At 41.0% G+C, this 20,787-nt stretch overlaps 1 protein-coding gene and 1 pseudogene across 1 annotated transcript in view; both read right to left on the reverse strand.

The window, feature by feature from the left end:
- Ldah (lipid droplet associated hydrolase) overlaps positions 1 to 4,568 on the reverse strand; it is a 56,526-nt gene extending 51,958 nt beyond the window's left edge. Inside the window, exon 1 of the mRNA XM_059248458.1 lies at positions 4,494 to 4,568. The gene's annotated coding sequence lies outside the window, so the exon portion shown is untranslated. The remainder of the gene's footprint in view (positions 1 to 4,493) is intronic.
- The window catches only part of LOC131897319 (growth/differentiation factor 7-like), a 35,379-nt pseudogene continuing 18,969 nt past the window's right edge, over positions 4,378 to 20,787 (reverse strand).

Genomic DNA, 20,787 nt, shown 5'->3' on the forward strand with positions numbered 1-20,787 from the left:
AAAAACATATGATCATCTCAATAGATGCAGAAAAGACCTTTGACAAAATTCAACACCCATTCATGATAAAAGTCCTGGAGAGATTAGGGATAGAAGTGATATACCTAAACATAATAAAGGCAATTTACAGCAAGCCTATAGCCAACATCAAATTAAACAGAGAGAAACTCAAAACAATTCCACTAAACTCAGGAATAAGACAAGGTTATCCACTTTCTCCATATCTATTCAATAGAATACTTGAACTTTTAGATAGAGCAGTAACAACTGAAGGAGATCAAGAGGATACAAATTAGAAAGGAAGGAATCAAAAGTATCGTTATTTGCAGATGTGATTCCAAAAATTCAATTAGAGAACTCCTACAACTGATAAACTCTTTCAGCAAAGTGGCTGGATACAAGATTAACTCAAAAAAAAAAAAAAAGTAGCCCTCCTATATACAAATTCAGACTGAGAAAAAAATCAGGGAAACAACATCTTTCACAATAGTCTCAAGAAATATAAAATATCTTGGGGTAACTCTAACTAAGCAAGTGAAAGACTTGTATGATTAAAAACTTCAAGTCTTGCTGGGCATGGTGGAGCACACCTTTAATTCTAGCACTTGGGAGGCTGGGACAGATGGATCTATCTGAGTTTGAAGCCAATCTGACCTACAAATCAAGCTCCAAGACATCCAGAGCTACAAAGAGAAACCGTGAAAACAAAAGAAAAAAAAACAAAGTCTTTGAAGAAATAAATTGAGAAGATATTAGAAGACGGAAATATCTCCCATGCTCATGGATCGGTAGGATTAACACAGTATAAATGGCCATCATACCACAAGCAATCTACAGGTTCAATGCAACCCCCATCAAAATTCCAACACAATTCTTTACAGATCTTGAAAAAATAACTATTAATTTCATATAGAAAACAAAAAACCCAAAACAACCAATACAATCCTGAACAATAAAGGAACTGTTGGAGGTATCACTATCTCTGATTTCAAACTGCACCACAGAGCTATAGTAATAAAAAACCGCATGGGATGAGTAAAAAAACAGACACGTTGATCAGTGGAATCAAACTGAAAACCCAGACATAAATCCTCACACCTACAGTCACCTGATTTTTGATAAAGAAGCCAGAAATACACAACTGGAAAAAAGAAAGCATCTTCAACAAATGGTACTGGTCAAACTGGATGTCTGCATGTAGAAGACAATAAAAAGGGAAAAGGGGGGCGGGGAGATCCAGCTATACAGGGACAGAAGTAAGGAAAAGATGGTCTTTCAAACAAACAACATACGCCAACTAGATATCAATATGGAAAATGAATGAACCATAACACAGAAGGCCACATATAGCTCAAGATCAAAAGACAACAATAAAGCTTCCAAGAGACTCGTGTTTCCATTACAACATATCTCCTGACCTTTGGACAGTCAAAGGTAACTTAAACAAGTTATAGTACGCCTTAACCATAAAGGATAAGAGTTTTAAAATGCATCCTTTAGATTAAGAACTACAGACACCAACAGACACTGACAGTGAGAGTATACTCAGGAAATAGAGTAGGAAAAGACGCACACATGTGTGTACGGTTTTCTGGTGATAAGACTGTTGTTAGGATATTCTCCAGAAACAGGTTTGAACCTCGAACGCTACTCATGTGTCATTACGTGTGTGTGTGTGTGTGTGTGTGTGTGTGTGTGTGTGTGTGTGTGTGTACAGGTTTACAGTGATCTCCCACTCTGTGATTTTCTTTTCATTCTCTTAATCTCTCAGTATACTATCTATCTGAACATATAATTACTTTTTTGTGGGGACAGGGGTTGAACCCAGGACACTGCATACGCTAAGTGCTTACTCTATCACTGAGAGTATATCTTCAGTCCATATTTTTTATAAAACCTGTGTTTAGTAGCTATACACACAAAATAGATTTCCTCAACATTCACATATTCATAAAATGCAAAGAACATCTACAAAATTAGTAAGATGAAGACAATCCAATTAAAATATAGGCAAACTATCAGAAGGGTGATTTACAAAAGAGAATGGTCCAAAACAGATGGTTAATAACCATAAAGGCTTTCGAGAAGACTCAAAGAATTCCAATATGGAAAGTATTGTTTGGGTATGTTGGTGCATGCCCAGAATCCCAGAATTTGGAAGGCTGAGGCAGGAATGTTGTGAGTCTAAGACCAGTCAGGGTTACATGACATAAAATTGTCTAAAAAACAAACAAACAAACACCCCACACACCGCCTCCAAAAACAAAACAAAACAAAAACCCAAGTATTGTGGCTCATGCCTATTCTCCTACCACTAAGAGGTGGAGGTAAGATCAGGAGTTCAAGGTCAGCTTGGACTACAGAAGAACATGTCTCAAAAAAAAAAAAAAAACTACAAAACAAAAACAAAAAATAAAAAACAAAAAAACTCCACAAAGTATAATGCTGATCACAAGAGACAGATATGCAAACACACACACACACACACACACACACACACACACACACACACACACACACATTTAGATCAGAATTGGGATTTTCCTACACCAGACTATGAAGGCCTTGAATATCGGGTTAATGAGTTAGGGAAACCAGTAATTCCACATGCACTGACAGTTGTTACAGTTTAAAAAATAAAAACTTCCCAGGAAATACATGGCACACCATCCTCACACTTAATGCCTTTAGACAACATGTTATATCCTCACAGATTATGTGGGTTAGGAACTTTAAAAGGGTAGAGCAAAGTCAGTCTTGGTCCAATCCCAAGTAGGTTAACTAAGAAAACTCATCAGCTGGCTCTGACTTGTTCACTGGGACAGGAGTCATCAAGGAAGCAACTTTATTGCTAAGCCTGACAATGAGAACTCCAAAACAAAAACAGGCTGTTGTTTTGAAGACCTGAGCACATCATCCCTATGCTTTCTATGTGGTCCATTTGCAGTGCAGGTAAGTTGATTTTCAAACCCAAGTGTCTCCTGAGGATGAGATTAAAGTTGTCTCACTTCTTAGGACCTCACCTCATCAGTCATGTAGCATTAGTTCACAACACATTGATAAACATTTTGAACCTTTAAGAGACAAGTATACCATACCACATTTCAGAAAGTGATCTGACATTTTGCCAATGATGACCTTACCAGTCTCTCCTACCTTCTAACACCCCAACTTCTTCCTCAAAGTAGTTTGGGAAAATGTTGAAGACATCAGGAACATAATAGTTTCGAAAATGAGAAAAGACTTGATTAAAATATTCTTACTAGAAAACAGCAAACCATCACAAAAATGTGAGTGCATGCTAAAGTTTAAAAGCTACAAAAGAATGCTATATAAGAAACATGAGCAAGGGATTTAAAAATAACAATTAACTTATGTAGGTGGGATCAACTGCAGAGTGGAACTGACAAGAACCAGATCAGAGAACTTAGATAGATTCACAGAATTTACAAACTTGAATTAGTGAGAAATAGTCTAAAAACTCAGCAGTGGCCCAGGAACTGCTACTACAATGACAACCTAAAACTCATACAATTGGAGTTCCAGAGGAGAAAATGTGGGCCTAAAAGAGACATTCAAGGAAACAGTATCTGGGAACTTCCCAATTTTGAGAAGGACATAAATCTACAGATTCAAGAAGCTGAGTAAACCTCAAGCTGGAGAAATCTACAGAAATACAAGGCATGCCAAAGATGCATTTTGAAATACTAAAAACAAAGAAAAAAATCTTAAGATCAATCGGAGAGCAACAACATATTATCTGTGATGGTGAAAGTAATTCTCACTTGGATTTCTCAGGAGAAACCACGAGAGACAGAAAGTCCTTTCAATTTTAGATGGGGGGAGGGGGAAGCACTCATCAGACACCAAACACTCCTGCTTACGGTTCCAAAGTTTTGTTTTAAACTAACCTTTGTGACTAAAAACTAGAGATTTTTCTACTTTCCGGGTCTGTTTGGATGCATCCCCTACCTCAGCTATAAAGACGTGCTTTTAAAACTAAAAGGGCAGAGAAGGATGGGTGGGTTCAAATTTAGTTCTCCCACTGATGAGCATATAGGACAGAGAGTAGACGATCAGTAATAACCTGAATGGGGAGAAATGAATTAGTGAGTCATGAAAGAAGTGTCTCAACCTGAATTCTGAGCTGCGAGGAGAGGGGGAAAAACTGCCAAAGGTGAAAGTTTGCAACTAAGGCAGGAAGAGTTAATGAAAAACAGGGTGGACCTGAGATGCGTGGGCAGCCCCAGAGCAGACTCTGACTAATTTCTAGCAGGCAGGCTAACAAGGCTCAGGCTCATCCTTTCTCCGGGAACCTCTGGCGACCTTGCCGCAGGTGGGATGCTCCTAGGACCAAAGGGTTCCGCGCGGCCCAGCTCAGCGGCTCTGCACCCGGGGTGATGGCAGCTCCGTTATCCTGGCACCGCCCCGCGCGCAGCACGCCTCCCCTTCCTCAGGCAAAACCACCCACAGTGCGGGCCGCAGCAGCTCACCTGTCCACCTGCAAGGTGTGCGGGGTTGCCCACAGAAGTCCTGGCAAAGCTTCACCAGAACCGGAAGTCCCCCGCCCGGTCGTGACGTCATAGCGCCGCGCCGCTCCCGGAAGTAGGCACCCTCAGAAAGCTTTCCTGGCGAGCATCACGAGTGTGAGAGTTTTGATGGCAGCTTGGTAGGTATGCGGTCCCTAGCCAGTGAGGTCGCTGGCAGTACATAGAGAGTTACTCTTATTTCATCTGAATTTTACACGTTTTCTGTTCTTTGTGGGTTTTGATTATTTCGTTTTTCCTCTCCTCCCACGTCCTTGCATTTTTTCTCTACATCTGCCCCCCCCCCACCATTTCCTTTCTTCCGTCACCAGTTGCTTTTCTTCACTTCTTGAACACAGGAAAGCTGACTCTCAGTTAACCTCAGCGTTAGTATTCCGCGTCACATACTCTGCACTTTGGAACAATGCGACTGTCCCAGAGGTACATTCAGCTTACTGCAAACTCCAAGATCGAATCCTCGGCACTTGGTACATTGTAGGCGATCAGTGTATTTCTGTCCTAAAAAGTACTGTAGCTGACATGGCATTCTTATATCCAGAAGAAGCAGCACGGGACTTAGAAAAATCACAGTAATTATCACCCATACAAAGAAACGAAGCTTTGCTCTTGTATTCAGTACCTCAGTGATGGTGCGACCATCCAGCCAGCTGTGGAATGTAAACTGCTAAACTTCTTCATTACTCTTCCTTGTCAGTTCTACTTTCCGTATCCAATAGGTAACATTTAATGGCTATTTAAAAAAAAAAAAAAATCCTGGCCGGGCGGTGGTAGCGCACGCCTTTAATCCCAGCACTCGGGAGGTAGAGCCACGCGGATCTCTTTGAGTTCGAGGCCAGCCTGGACTACCAAGTGAGTTCCAGGAAAGGCGCAAAGCTACACAGAGTAAACCCTGTCTCAAAAAAAAAAAAAAAAATCTATTCACTGTGCTAAGAGTTTTTCCTGAACTAATTTTAAATCCTCATGGCAGTTCAGTGAGGTCAATATGAAAAGTGATCATTGAAGTCTGGAGACATAAATACATAGAATAAGTGATTATGACATTATATGATATGTTCAAAGTGGTATCCCACATGCACACAGTTTTATGTGTTTAAATTTCCCACCACTAATGCTATAAAACTATGTTTATATGATGCCACACTTGACCTACCTCTCCAACAACAGTATACATCCCGATGTCAATGCAAAATGGAAGTAGAATCTTAAAAACAACTGGAAGCCGAGGTACAGGACTCTCTCCATCTCCTGACTTCAAATCTCTCTAGATATCTGTTCCATCCTTCTTTCATCCACAGGCTGTGTGACAGAATGCATTAACACAGTAATGTAACATCTCTTTTAATTCATGCACATGTGTCTGTAATGCATTACCTCAGCTGATTTATGTTTCTGATGTCACTGAACCTGTGCCAGAAATAACTAAAGGTTCAGTCTTTAAAAGGTAACAACAATCTTTCCAGACTTGATCACCCCACAGTGTACAATGAGGAATGGAGAAACTAAGTAACTTTTCAAAAGTCAGTTGGGAGAGCTAGGCTCAGATTACTGGCAGCAACTTCTCAACTGTTCCTCATGTCTTCGCTGGACCTGCTTTGAGGATATACATGCTTTAACTAATTGTCATATTTTTGCACACAATGTTCCCTTTGCTACATGACAGACTATAACTGATGTGATTTATTTAAGTAGCTGAGTGTCTCTCAGACCTGCAGAATTCATTTGGCATGTGTCATGCAAGCTGTAATTGTGGAGCTATTATATATTGAGGTTTGGAAATAAAATACTCCTCCCTCCCCCATAACTAAGTGTTGAAAACTTGGTTTTGTCATGCAGGATTGTTCAGAGGAGGAGCATCTGAGAGGTGATTTGACCATTGATAATGCCATGTCTGAATGGGCTGTTAGAAATTGAGGGCTGGTTGAGGGAGGCAGATCATTGAAGGAATGTGCCTTTGATGAATGTCTTCTCTTATTTCTGTGTCCTTCCTGCACAGCTTTGCAATCCCACACACTCCCCACCATGATGCTGTACCTCACCACAAGCAGAAGCAGTGGACTGAAATCTCTCAATTGGTAAGCCATAATAAGTTTGTTGTTTTTTGTTTGTTTTGAGGCAGGGTCTGTCTACATAGCACTGGCTGTCCTAGAACTCACTATGCACACCAGTTGGCCCCGAACTCAGAGGTCTGCCTGCCTCTGCCTCTCAAGTGCTGGGATTAAAGGCATGCACCATCATGCCCAGCCAAAATAAGTATTTCATCCTTTAAATTTCTTTTAGGTGTTTTGGCACAGTGATGAAAAGTGACTGACACAATGTGTGTACCTCTTTCTTTTTTCTATGCTTTTTTTTTTCACATCAGTTTCCAGTTCCTATTAACATGAGATTTCCCTGTAAATCATTCTTTTACAATCTTTAAATGTTAAAATCCATGTGCATTATTCACTTATTTGAAGGTCTGGAGAATTTTGAAATGACTTTCTATGCATTATCTTTATTTGTACTTCTTGAATTTTAGTGTAAGAATCCCCTGGTTTGTTATGACAAATGATTATGTAGTAGGTCTCAGATGGAGCCTAGAATTTGCATTTTAAACAAGTTGCCATGTGCTGCTACTTCTGGTGAGTGTTAGGCGACATTTTGAGTGACTCCTCTCTATAATAGTAATAGAGAAAATTCTTAGGGGTAAGGTGATAAATAATCTTCATTTATATTAGTAGGCATATGAAAATATTGGTAAATTTATGTCTTGTAATGTATGCCCTACACCAGATGTTTCAGAATATTTCTGGGGAAATCGATCTGTACTGCATCATTTATCGCAATATGTTAGATACTGTTCTGAGTGCCAGGAACAAGAGAGAAAGCTCTTTGTTCTCCTGTGGGCAAACAGGTAAACATGTGATGATATAAGAAAAATTAGGTGGGACCACTAGAAAAGCATGGAATCTCAGTCCTGATGGCCTAGTGAACGATATTTGCAGATTCCTTCTCCTCCTCGGTCTCCTTGTATCTGCAGCACTCTCCTTGCTCCCTTTTCTTCTGACTAAAATCTCTCCATAGGTGATTACATCCAGTTGCATATATTTAAATGTTGTGTATAAGCAGATAAATCTCAAGTCCATACTGACAACCCAGAACTTTCCAATGAGCTCCAAGCTTGTCGGTAAATCAGCCTATCCAATATCTCCACTTGAAAGACAAATGGGCATGATAAAGTTAGTGTAGTCTACCCACAACTGTTCATTGTCAGCTATAGATGTACCCCAATATAAAATAAAGATGGGACCTGAAAACAGTTTGGAGCTAAGACAGTTTTTTTCATATCTTGACTTTAAATCACTTTGGACATCTATTTTATCATTCTTTGATCCAAAGTCAGATGGATGAAGGGGGAAAGGGGCGAATGATGTGGGAGAATCTCTGACTAAGGAGTTACAGGAAAGATGAAAAGTGACTTTTGAGCTGAACAGTGCATTACTTGTGTGAGAGTCTCTGAAACTTCGTACTTGGCAAGATGATGGTAACATTCAAGATGGCGTCTTTGCCAACAGCCTGAGTCCATGAGCAATTGCTTCTACCTATCATCTACCTGCTTTCCTGTGAAGGACTCATATTATGAAAAAGAAGGAACCTGTGTTGTTTGTTTCAACAGTCTTGTTAGTTATTGGAATACAGTGTGCCCTGTCTAGGTTGTTGCAGAGGGATAGCCACAGTGAGATTGTCTTTCTACTTGATTTTAATTCCAAATACCTGGGGGAGGAATTTGTGATTAGCCCAGCTTAGTCTGGTGTCCAACCATTTTCCAGTCACCAATGGCAAGTGCTAATGGCCATATTGTTCCTCTGCCAGCAAAGTGATTGATCATAGTGAGTGGGGCAGACTTCCACAAAGGAGTCCATTAGAAGGGTAGGTGGCCATAAAATGAGGTCACTGTATAGTGACTTTAGTGGCATGCTTTTACCTTGTGCGTAAAAGGACTAGAATCGCATTGTTCTTTCATACTTTATTGACTACTTATTACATTCCAAGCATTCCTCAAGGCCAGGTCTCCAAGGGAATCCAAAGAAAAAGCTCTGCATAGTATAGATACACAATAAACAAATTGAACCGATTAATATATAAGGATAGTGTAAGAAAGTAAAAGTATTTTTCAAAAATATTTTTGTAGAGAAAGAAAGAAGACATAGAGTTGGCTAGGTAGGGAGGATCAGGGAGGAGGTGGGAGAGGGGAACCATGATCAGAAAAATACTATTTTCAGCAAAAAGATTTTATATATATATATATATATATATATATATATATATATATATATATATATATATCTTTGAAATTTTTTCTCATAAAATGCCTTTTGTAGAGATATTGGATTATTTAACTTTTCACATAGGAACCTTGTTTTCTTTTTCTTAATCTTTTTGTTTTTCTGAGCGTTTCACACATGAATGCTGTGTTTACATCATTTCTACTCCTCTTTCTCTATTGCTCCAACTTCTCCCATGCCCTTCTCAAGTTTATGATCTCTTCTGCAATTATTTCTACACACACACACACACACACACACACACACACACACACACAACCTCCTGAGCCAATTTAGTATTTCAGTTATGTGCACGTGTCTAAGGCTGACCACTTGGAATTGGATAACCCATCAGGGGACTTGTCCCTGGAGAAAACTGCTTTCCTCCTCTCACTAACCATTGGTACTTATAGCCCTTTATCTAGCAGTGAGGTCTGGTGAAATTTCCCTCATTCATCCGGACATGTTGAATGGTGCTGTAATCACAGAAGGCTTGTGCAGAAGCCATAGTGTTGAGAATTCCTGACTGCAGCTCCTGTCATATCAGGAAACATTACCTAGCAACAGTTGTCCTGATCCTCTTTCTCTTACAGTATCTCCACCCCCTCTTTCATAATGTTCCTGCCCATCTTTGGTGAGGTGTGGGAGCTACATTTATCTGTGGGTATAAGATTGTGTATTTATGATACAGTTAGAAATTCTATTAGTTCAGGAAAATGGAGGTGGTGGCTTTTTCTGTAGGGTCCATGACCTCTTCACCCATGAGATGTTGTCTATGATTACAGTATCAGGCATGAGTTTCCTCCAATTGTACAAGCCTTAAGACCAGTTAGACAGTGGTGGTTTACTTCCAAGATAATAGTGCTACTATTATACCATTGGGGATTGTGGTGTTTTGAAAAAAAAAAAAATGGCCCCTATAGGCTCACAGGGAGTGGCACTATCAGGAGGTGTGACTTTTTTGGAGTAGGCGTGGCTTTGTTGGAGGAAGTAAGTCACTAGGCAGGCTGTGAGGTCTCAGAAACTCAGACTAGGCCTAGAGGCTCACAGTTCATTCCTGCTGTCTGTTGATCCAGATGTACAACTCTTAGGTACCTCTCCAGCACCATGTCTGGCTGCATGTTGCTGTGCTTGCTGCCAGTCAATAATGGACTAAACCTCTGAACTGTAAGCCAGCCCCAAGTAAATGTTTTCCTTTGTAAGAGTTTCCATGACCATGGTGTCTCTTGACAGCAATAAAACCATAACTAAGACAGGAATATATTGCTGGACCAACCACTGTTACAAAAGGAGAAAACAAAGGGGTGAATGGAGACTGGGGAGAGGGGAGGAGAGTGATCCAAAAGAAGAAGAAGGAAGTAAATAAATATCACACTAATGATGTTTCACAAAGCCATAGGGAAACATATTTACAAATTCACCTAAAAATACATATGCATTATATATAAAGGTACTGTATATATACACACAGAGAGAGTTTAAGTATAGTTACACTATATGGGTTAATTCCAGGAGCAATAGACCATCTTAGAAAAAATTCTGAGTGCTAGGCATGGGAAACATCCTTTGGTCAAGGAGGCTGATGTCTAAGCAACTCCCCAAACAGCACAGGTTATTGCCATTTTCCTTGCTTGCCCTCCAAAACTTGAAGGTAGACCCTCTTGCTGAATACAACACATACTTTGGACACAGGCCTTATAGGAATCAAGCTGGAGCTGGCCTGAAAGTATTGTCCTCAAGGACTAGCTCTCCATACCAGAAGGTGCTATACAGGCTGCCAACAGAGAAAAGTACAAGTATGCTATTTTAATCTTTAGCAAGTATATGAAAAAACAGAAATAATGGTTACAGACTGCCAAATACATTAATATAACTAAAGTGTTCTGTATGATAGTTAATAATATAGAAGGCAGTCAGATAGATAACATCTGTCATCAGTAAAACTTGGAGATTCTCCCTAAAGAGCTGTTCTTATTGCATTGCTTTTACAAAGGCATTTAAAGGAATTGAACAAAAATCTGACAAATAGCAACATTTAGATGTGTCTGTCATAAAAATTATACAACATATACACATATTAACCTATGTATGTACATGTGTGAGTATGTTGTAGAGAGACAATACGTAGTGTTTTTAACACCTTCAATATAATTCACCACATATATTCTCACTGTGACTCGAGATGTGTTGTCTTAATCCATGCTGTGTCCATTAGTCCTTTTCAGTGAGTCCACACAATAAAGAAGCTTTTAGTGGCAGGGCAGGTTGGAGTGAGGATAAGACAAACATGAACACTGTAGTTCAGATATCTCCATAAACTCAAACAGGTCAGCATTAGCTTCAGATGGACTCCTCCTTACAGCACAGTGTGTTCCCATTTTATTGAAGTTCTCAGAAGCTCACTGCACCATTCAGTGAGGTTTTTGTGGGCTAGTAACAGTACTCAGGACTTTTACAAATCATTCCTTTTTTTAATGAAGACTTCATATTCTCCAGTAAAATAAAGATCAGGGTTTTCACAGATCCAAATACCTTTCCATGCAATTCTTCTTTCCAAATGTGGGAAACACAATGATGGCTCTTTGGAGATGCTACAGTCCTAACCTTGGGAACTGCTCCATGCTCGATTTCATGGTTGAAAGGATATTGCCAATGTGCTGAAGATTGTGATATGGAGAAAATTATCTTGGGTTCTTCAGATGGGACCAAAGGAATCACAAAGGTCGAAGAGGGAGGAGGAGGGCCAGAATGACACTGTGACATTGGAAGCAGTGGAGGGAGACAGGAGTGTGAGAGTTGAAGCAATGACTTGATGGGAGACTCTGCATTGCTGCCTTGTAGAGAGAAGACAGAAGCCTCAAAGCAAGGGATGCAGGAATTGCTGGGGGAAAGAAAAAATATTCAGAGGAAGCATAGGCCGGTCAACACCTCCATTTCAGCCCATTGAAACAAACTTTGATGTTCTGACTCCCAGAACAGATGTTGTTTTAAGGGACTGCATGTGTTTCAGAAGTCACAGCAGACTGATAGATCAACGGAACATATGTCCTTACAATTTCTGCTTTAAACATAAATGGGCCGGGCGGTGGTGGCGCATGCCTTTAATCCCAGCACTCGGGAGGCAGAGGCAGGCGGATCTCTGTGAGTTCGAGGCCAGCCTGGGCTACCAAGTGAATTCCAGGAAAGGTGCAAAGCTACACAGAGAAACTCTGTCTTGAAAAACAAACAAACAAACAAAAAAACACATAAGTGGATTATATTAGCTGCATAGGTGTCACGCTTCTGAGTGCTTGTTACTGTCCTTGCACTCTTGTGGTTTCTCTACTACACCTTTGCCTTCTTAACTTTGGAAACCTTTAAACATCTCATGCTTGCCTACCTTTTCTCAGACCAGCTCCAGTCAAAGAACTGTGGTCATGTTGTCAATATGGAGTGCAAATCCATTCCAGGATCCCATTTCATTTATGATTATCTATGGAATTCTTACCTGAAATTGAAAAGGTGAAACCAAGTTTGAAAAGAATTGGTGAATTCTGATATCTTTAAAGTCTCCAAACTTCTGGTTGTGGAGTCTTTCATATCTAATATTTCAGGAAGACTAGGAAAGCATGTGCTGTAACTCCCCTCCCCTCTCCTCACCTAGTCTCCCTCCCCTCCCCTCTCTCCCTCCCTCTCTTTTCTTCCCCCTTTACTTTCCTTCTCTTTCTTTTTAATTTTCCCCTGTGGATGTTGAAACTGAGATATCAATCTCAAAGTATGTTGAAAGCAGAAAGATGTGTTAATTTTTTGGCAGTTCACACCTGATATTCTGTGTTTGGAGAATGTCCCATGTGGTGAATCCTATTACATTCTAAGCCCTGTGCTAGTCCTGTTTTGGGAAACCTCCTTCTGGTCAAAGAGATGCAATTATTCTGTGTGAAACTATGCTGATGCTGCCAATGACCTTGTGGACAGGTTGGACAGTGTGCTCTTAAGAAGAAAGAGAAGTTCAGAAAACTGTGGATTAGATAAGGAGGTCTGTGACTGAAGACAGTTCTTGAGTCTTGCCTTGAACGATAACGTTTGTGTGAAGGTAACTGAAAGTTGCATTGTAGTCAAGGTGATTAATTCAGCAAAATATATAAAATGGTTTAATATGGCATGATCCATTTATCCAGCATAAGACACCTGGTAACCATGCCTTTGGCCAAAATATCCTAGTATACAGCCTTGGAGAGTAACAAACTCTGACTCTCTGAACTTTAGTCAAAATAGAAACAAACCACAAGTTCAGATCTTTGTGGGCTCCCACAGAGTGACTTATCTAGGACAGTTCTGAGGTTATGCTAGGTGAATGTTGCAGGTTCTTGGCTAGTGACTCGATCCTTTTGGCCAGGGATGGATCCTTAGGGCTCTTGGCTGTGTCTAGGTTCTTACTTCTTCCCACCACGGCACCTTTCTTCCATAAAAATGGCCTGTGTTGGAGCTGATTAGTAGTTTGACAATTTGAAGGTCTCTTTTCTTTTTATTCCATTTCTTGTTTCCCATCTAAGTTTACATCATTCCCTTAAAAATACCGTGAGCATTTGTGTATCAATTTGTAATCCTCCCTGTTAATACAGAAGAGGCACTCACACATCTCGCAGTAAGACTGTCTCCGCCTTGCATTAGGAGACGTTACCCAGACTGTGCCCTTAAGATTCTTAGCTGCTCCATCCCTTCCCCATTGTTTCTTGGCTTTGTCTTCAAGCTTGCAGAATGCTGTACAAACCTTAACCTCTATCCTCTTACCCCAGATTTTCCTTTTACGTGTGTTTCCTGGGGCTGCTGTACCAAATCATCACGACCCTGGGTGACTTAAATCAACAAATTATTTAACAATTCTGGAGATGAGTCAAGGCATCCATCAGACTTTGCCCCCGTTTTTGTAACAGTCTCTAACTCTTTTAGCTTATGTTTGCATGTAAACATGTTGTATGTTATAGATGCACATGTACATGTGATTTGTCCACCTTTGTGCCTGTTCCGGAGGCTGGAGGACTACATTGGGTGTCCCCCTTCATCACTCTCCACCTTATTCCTTTGAGGCAATGTCTCCCCCTGAACCCAGAGCTTGCAGTGTTTGGATAAACAACAAGTAGAAAGCCCCGTGATCGTTCTGTCTCTGCTTCTTACAGCACTGGGTTTATAGGTGCTCATGGTGCCATTCATAAAATCTTTCCTTAGCTTCCCACATCACATCGTCTTCAGTTTACAGACTCGCCCCTCCAGTCTGTCTCTCTAATCGTGTGGCTGTCCTCTTGTATAATAGCAGTGTGATCGTCAACTTCATAAGGGACCCTCCTCCAATGGTTTATCATCTTACCACGTACATTCCAGTTTTGGTGATAGAACCAACAGTGTCCCTAGATCACTTTCGTAATTCCAGGCACAGTTTAGGGGTTGTTGTATTTTAAAAACAGCACATGAAGGAGTCACACTATACAACAGGGCCCACGTAGGAAGTTTACTTAGAGGAGGGCAAAGAGAAGGGGGCAGGGACCGGTCCCTGGGGATGATGAAGGGAAAGAGAAAGGAGACTGGAGGTGGGCAAGGCCCACCTTTTATAAGGAAACATAGCGAATGCGCACAGGAGGTACTCTTAGTGGCTGCAGCTAAGGTACATCCTGTCAGAACCCTAAGGGCTAAGGCATTGCTCCACTTTACAGTGGTTTAATTATTATCTATTTCTCTCAACTAATAAGCATTTTATCTATAAAATGATTCAAACATCCTAGTTCTTATCCAAATTCCTCCTGAAGGAATTCCACCCATTGGTGATTACCATGGTGATTGTAAAATAACCCTCAACTGCCCTGACAGTTCCCAGTAGGTCCCTGACATACTACTGGAAGCAAGAGACCTCCTTCTCCTTTGTCTCTTTGCTTATGAATCCCAACGGATGCAGGGCATGTGGGCCAGACTTTTTGTTGCCATGACAGAAATGTCAGGCAGAGCAATCTTAAGAGAAAAACTTGAGTTCAGCATTTGCTTTCAGAGGTTGCAGTCTATAGTTGGCTGACTCCATTGCTTCAGGGCCCATGGTGAGGCCGAGAGTCATGGGAGGAGGGCATGGTAAAGCAAAGTGGCTTACTTCATGGTGGGGAAGGAGACAGAAAAGGAGAGGATGAGAGGAGAAAGAGAAGGAAGAAGAGAGACACCAGGACAGGCATATCTCTCAAAGGTCTGTCCTGAGCTATACACTTTCTCCAGGCAGACACCACCTCTTAATAGTCCATTCAATATGAACCCATCAATGGAGAAACCCATTGTGAAGTTTGTGGGAGCCCGTTCTCGGTTCCTCGTGGCTTTACCCAGCAGGTCCGCATAGAGGATGATTAGACCACGGGCCTGAGTGCAGGTGTCTAAGATGGTCTGCACTTGGCTGTGCTGGGGGAGGAGGTCTTTTGCTCCACCCCTTGGCATCTCTATAAAAACCCTGGGGCAGAGGCAGTCGGGGCTCGTTGGAATAGGTTCCAGGCCCTCTCGAGGCTATCCTTTATTTTCTATCTGTTTGTCTCCGCGATATTCTCCGCAATAAATCCTTCTATCTAATATTTCCTGCTGCTCGCACTCAAGAAAACTCTGGGGAACTGTGGGGGTGGTTGGGTAAACGCCCCACAGAAGTTAATGCCAGGAAACCTCAAAGCCTGCCCCCACACTGACACACTTCCTCCAACAAAGCCACACCTCCTAACAGTGCCACTCCCTATAAGATTATGGGGGCCAATGACATTCAAACTACCACACTGTCTCAGAAAAAAAAAAAAACTGAGAATGTTCATGGAATTTGTATCAGATTAAATGATCTCTACTGCCAAAAATATATCTTAAAATTAGTATAATTTTAAATGGCTGAGTATAGAAAGTTAAGAGTACCACCTTGTTTTAAAAATAGGGAAAATGTGGGCTAGGGAGATGGCTGAGTCCCTAAAGTGCTTACTGTAGAACACAGAGAACTGTGTTTAGTTCCACTCACCCTCATGAACAGCTGGGCACAGTGGCATACACTTGTAATCCCAGTCTGGGGTGGGGAGCGGCTCTCTGACCTGCCAGAATAACTTAACCAGTGAGCCACAGGCTCTATTGAGATATTGCGTCTCCAAAAACAACATGGGTGCTAACAAGATGGCTCATTTGGCAAAACATGTGGTACAAGCATTAGGACCAGAATTTGAATGCCTGGTGCCCACATAACTGCCAGTTGGGCATGGCATCCCACCCACAATCATAGGGTTTGTGAGGCAGGGACAGGGGATCCCAGGGCAAGCTGTCTGGCAAGACTAACTGGATTAGGAAGTTCTGGGATCAGAGAGTGACCCTGCCAGAATATATAAGGTGGAGAGTTAGTGAGGAAAACATCAGACTTCAAACCTGGCTTCTACATACACTCACACATGTATCCACACATGTGCCCACATACTTAAAAATGCAAAAAAGTATATGCATACATATCATAGTCACATACACATGGGAAAAACAAAACACCAAAACAGACAGTTCCTGAGGACTTATGCCTGAGGCTGTCCTCTGACCTGCATACACACATGCACCTACACGCATAGGACCTCCAAACACACACACACAAATACAAACAAAAAATAAAAATAGGGACAATGTTCCTATAAAATTACCCTAAAATTCAGACTGTAAATATGATCTTCGATTTTTCTTTTAACTCACTGGCTCCCAGAAGCTGTGTGGTCTTTGTAACTAGCACTCTGCAAGAGTGCTTGCTTAATACATATTTGTGAGCAGAAAGAATAGTCAGACAGTAGGAAACAATGTATAAAGACACATTGGCAAATCTCCTTGATCTGAAATGGATTAGATGATGGTCAGTTACTGTAAATGTATAATTTGAGTAGATTTCAATATGGAGCAATGGCCGTTAAGACATTGGTCCTCTGGTGGGAAATTTGTTATCTTTGGAGCTGGTTATAAACATTGTAGAAGGTATATGCAGTGGTGCCACGTTGTTTTGAAATTACATCTAGCAATGTGAACTGTCTGAAGGCCAAGGTTATGACTTGAAATCAAAATAAACCGGGCATACTGGAACCCCGGGCTGTCTGATAGGAGACATCTATGGAAATGTTGAAACTTCCTGTCATGAGCTCTGCCTCGTGCTGGGTTTTAGATTGCATTCCTGGATATGGCTTCTGCCTCCAACTCACAATGTCATGTGGGGCAGGCATCTCAGAGAAATACTATCTTTTAAAGGCCTGGTAAGGACTCTGAACTTAAAGGGAATAAGTCAACCTAATAATGTTTTCTGGGATTATATTCAAATTCAAATTTCCTGGCTCATCATTGACACTATTGCTCATTAAAACATCAGGAGAAAAATAAAACCCAAATCATAAGAAAATAAAAAGTGAAAAAAATTAAAATTTATAGGCTATTACAAATGATAGAATCATTTTTAAAATAAATATGAAAAACACTTTTCTTGAGAGTGGGTAAATGGTTTGAATTTTTAAATTTGGATATAAGGAAAACATTAGCATTGTGAAATAATGATAAACACGTATGGGAGCAAATACTAAATACTCACTCCCATACACAGCAAGTCACGAGTCATTCTAGATTATTCCGGAGTTTTCTGTTGGAGATTTCTTCCTTTCTGACTCCACACAGATTCATGGTAGTGCTCTCAGGAACCAATGAAAGTTCCTGTTTTCTGAGAATCCTCTCTTCCAAGTGTCAGTCTGTGTATTAGTGGAGAGGGGAAGCCCAGGATGAAGGAAGGCATAGGTTGAACTCAGAAGGCATGATGTTGTTGGACATTATTACTGGGAAATTGCCTAATGCAGAGTCTGCTCCAACAGCGTCATCTCTGTAGGGAAGAAGTCAAGTCCAAGCCCAGATCTAACACCGCTTTATGCAGCAAGCCTGAGAGTGGACAAGCAACAGAGCTTCCCAGGGCTCCGAATGACTGTCCTTTTCATGGCTGTTCTTCTGTCTATTGCAAGGCATGCGTGTTCTGTGCCTCTTGAAGTGCAGGATGAAATCTCCTATTTTTCTTGTTTGCTAAGTTCAATCTCTACCTCACTTGGACCTTTACACAATGCATAAAGCACACTCATGAAAGTCCGTTCAACACATCAGCAATTGCATGCATCTTTTAACAAGTAGCTTTTTGTATAGTGATGACTCTTGAGTCTTTTATGTTTGAGACAGGGTCCCATTTTAGTTTCAAACTTGTGCCCACCCTCCTGCTTTGGCCTCTTGAGTATTGGGATTCAGGTGTGTCACCGTACCTATCTTATGACACTTGATTCTTAATAAGAGAGTTGGCTCCTTTTCCAACACATGATTGGAACATTACTTAAAGCCATAGAGTTGTTTCCATATCCCACTTGAGCTTGCTAGCATGATATTCTGTCTAAGCTGACATAATAGTTAAAATGTAAATTACACGGTATAATCTTGAAAACAGATAATGGGCCAAGTTCCTCCAAGTTCTTCCACATCAGGAGGGTTTGCGTTTTTCCTGGGTCTGAGGATGAAACCAGGGCCAAGGTTGACTGTTGGATAAACTTCTTGTGTAAATCTGGTCAGACAGAAGAAATTTCATTTGTGTTGACTCAAATGCACAATAAACATACTTTCTAGAAGATTCCTTTTGTTCCCGACTTGCCCTGGCTGTACTCTTCTACAGGCTGCATCATCCATCCCGTAGACAGCCTTCTCTATCTAGTCAGTCAGTTTGACATGTTCTCTGGAACATGGGGATTCTGGGAGGTCCTTGAAAGAGTGAGAAGGAGGCAGCTGGTCTCAAAGCTCCCTGCTCAGGTGTCTTCTGGATTCGATCCAGTGTCTCCACCAGCTGTAGAAAAATCCTCTCCAAACACAAATCTGTTCCTGCCACATGTACTCACAACTCTTCTAGAACCTGCTCTGGGGGTGTCCCACCTTTCAAATAGTAAACACTCAGGCCTTCTTCTTTCTCCACGTTTTTGTTCATGTGACTCCCTTCTGCCAAGAAGAGCAAATATGCAGACAAATAAACAAAACCACAGGTGAACAAACAAGGCAACAACCCTCGCTAACCTTCAAGGCTCTGTTCCCATGCCTTTTCTTCTTGAAGGAGATAGGCCACCCCTCATCTGCTTGTTCTCAGCATAGCCACAGAACGCATTATTTATGCAGAACTTACATTATAGCTTCATATTCACACACATGTACACCTACACGGGCATGCACTTGTGAGATGTTTTGAGCATCTTGTGATCTGAATCATGTCTTTTTTCCACATGTGTAGTATCAGCTTTTAGAAAGTGATGAATTAATCAAATAAATGAACAGTCCTAGAAGAACCAGAGGTTTTTTGCAACCTAAGAGCTATCTTTATGGAAGAGAGCATTAAGTGTCCCAAGTTAAAAGGAGTTTCATTTTGCCCTGACTCCCTAAGAGGAAATTAAATACAATATGTTGAAAGTAGGGGCGAGTTATTGAGGAGGCATGGGAACTGTGGCCACTGTAAAAGTTGAGTCTTCTTTAAGCTTTGTAACTGTTTAGGTCGCACCATTTTATTCCCTTACAGGAGAAACTTTTAGTCAGCTGGATACCAGGGAAGATAGTGGATGCTGAGAAAAGATTAGATCTCTTATGTGTCCACTCTGGTGAAGTGGTCTATCTATAAATCCACTCATTACTAAAAAAATATTTATGAGTATCTGCCCTTTACCAGGCCCATGCTAGGCTTGCAAAATAAATAGAAATAGTGTAGGCACAGTGAGTTGCCTGCCCAAACATACTGTTCAGTAGTGAGCACCAATGCTTCTCAGGATCCATCTGTGTCTCTAGCTTCTGCACATTTTTCTTGGAAGAACACACTCACTTTTGTAGCTTCACTTACGCTACTTCTACCCCAGATATTGGCTTGCTCTCCAGGTATGTATGTCTTATGCCATTTAGCTCTCTCCCACTGGATGTCTCTCAAGTGTTTCCATGCAACGCATCAAAATCTTCCTCATTATATCCCTCTAATAGTAATTTTTCCTTTCCATATTCACGTAGATGTTATTTCTACTTGGACCCCAAGTCCTGAAACCATCAGCTCTAAGGGGTATTTGCTCAGTGCTTACCCTTGACTTTGAACTGTGAGAATATTTTGGCATACATTGTTATTTGTTCCTTCTTCTTCTTCTTCTTCTTCTTCTTCTTCTTCTTCTTCTTCTTCTTCTTCTTCTTCTTCTTCTCCTCCTCCTCCTCCTCCTCCTCCTCCTCCTGCTTCTGCTTCATTTTCTTCATCATCATCATCATCATCATCATCATCATATCTTTGCTCTCACTTCAGTGTGCAACCTGATTTCAATCTGTTAAGTTTAAATACTATGAAGTTCTCCAACTCTCTCTCCTGTTAGTATCCACATTAATGTTTTCTCACTTCCTCTTGTGATACCTTACTTTCCTCATTCTTTTAGTATACTGTCAGGGATTGGATGGCTTTTTCCCCTGCATAATAGTCTCAGTGTGCAATTAGAAGTTCTACACACCGACGTGTAGATCCAGCAATGCATCTTTTTATAGTGGTCCCAATCTTCTTCTGTTATGATATTTTGCTTGAGGTGTTGATCTCTTTGGAGGGCCATGCTCTTGTTCTGTATTTTTGAAATCCCCAAAGGCTCAACATCATAGCTTAGCCTCCCTTCCTCCCACATCTCTTTGGACTGTGGTAATAGTTCCCTCTCCTCTACTTCCAGAGGGCTTTCTTTGCAGTGTGGTGATGACAATCATCCAGATGAACATACATGAGGAGGAGGCAGGCTATGTCTACAGCCAGTCTTTCTTGTTATGCACATAATTTCAAATAGGGCAATTGGTTATCATAAGCTCTAAGACCTTGGCTTAGATACTGAGTCTGTGGGTAGAGTACACCCTGAACTAACTACCAACAAGATAGCTTTGTTTTT

The sequence above is a fragment of the Peromyscus eremicus genome, chromosome 22 (genome assembly GCF_949786415.1).
Source record: "Peromyscus eremicus chromosome 22, PerEre_H2_v1, whole genome shotgun sequence".
Lineage (NCBI taxonomy): Eukaryota > Metazoa > Chordata > Mammalia > Rodentia > Cricetidae > Peromyscus > Peromyscus eremicus.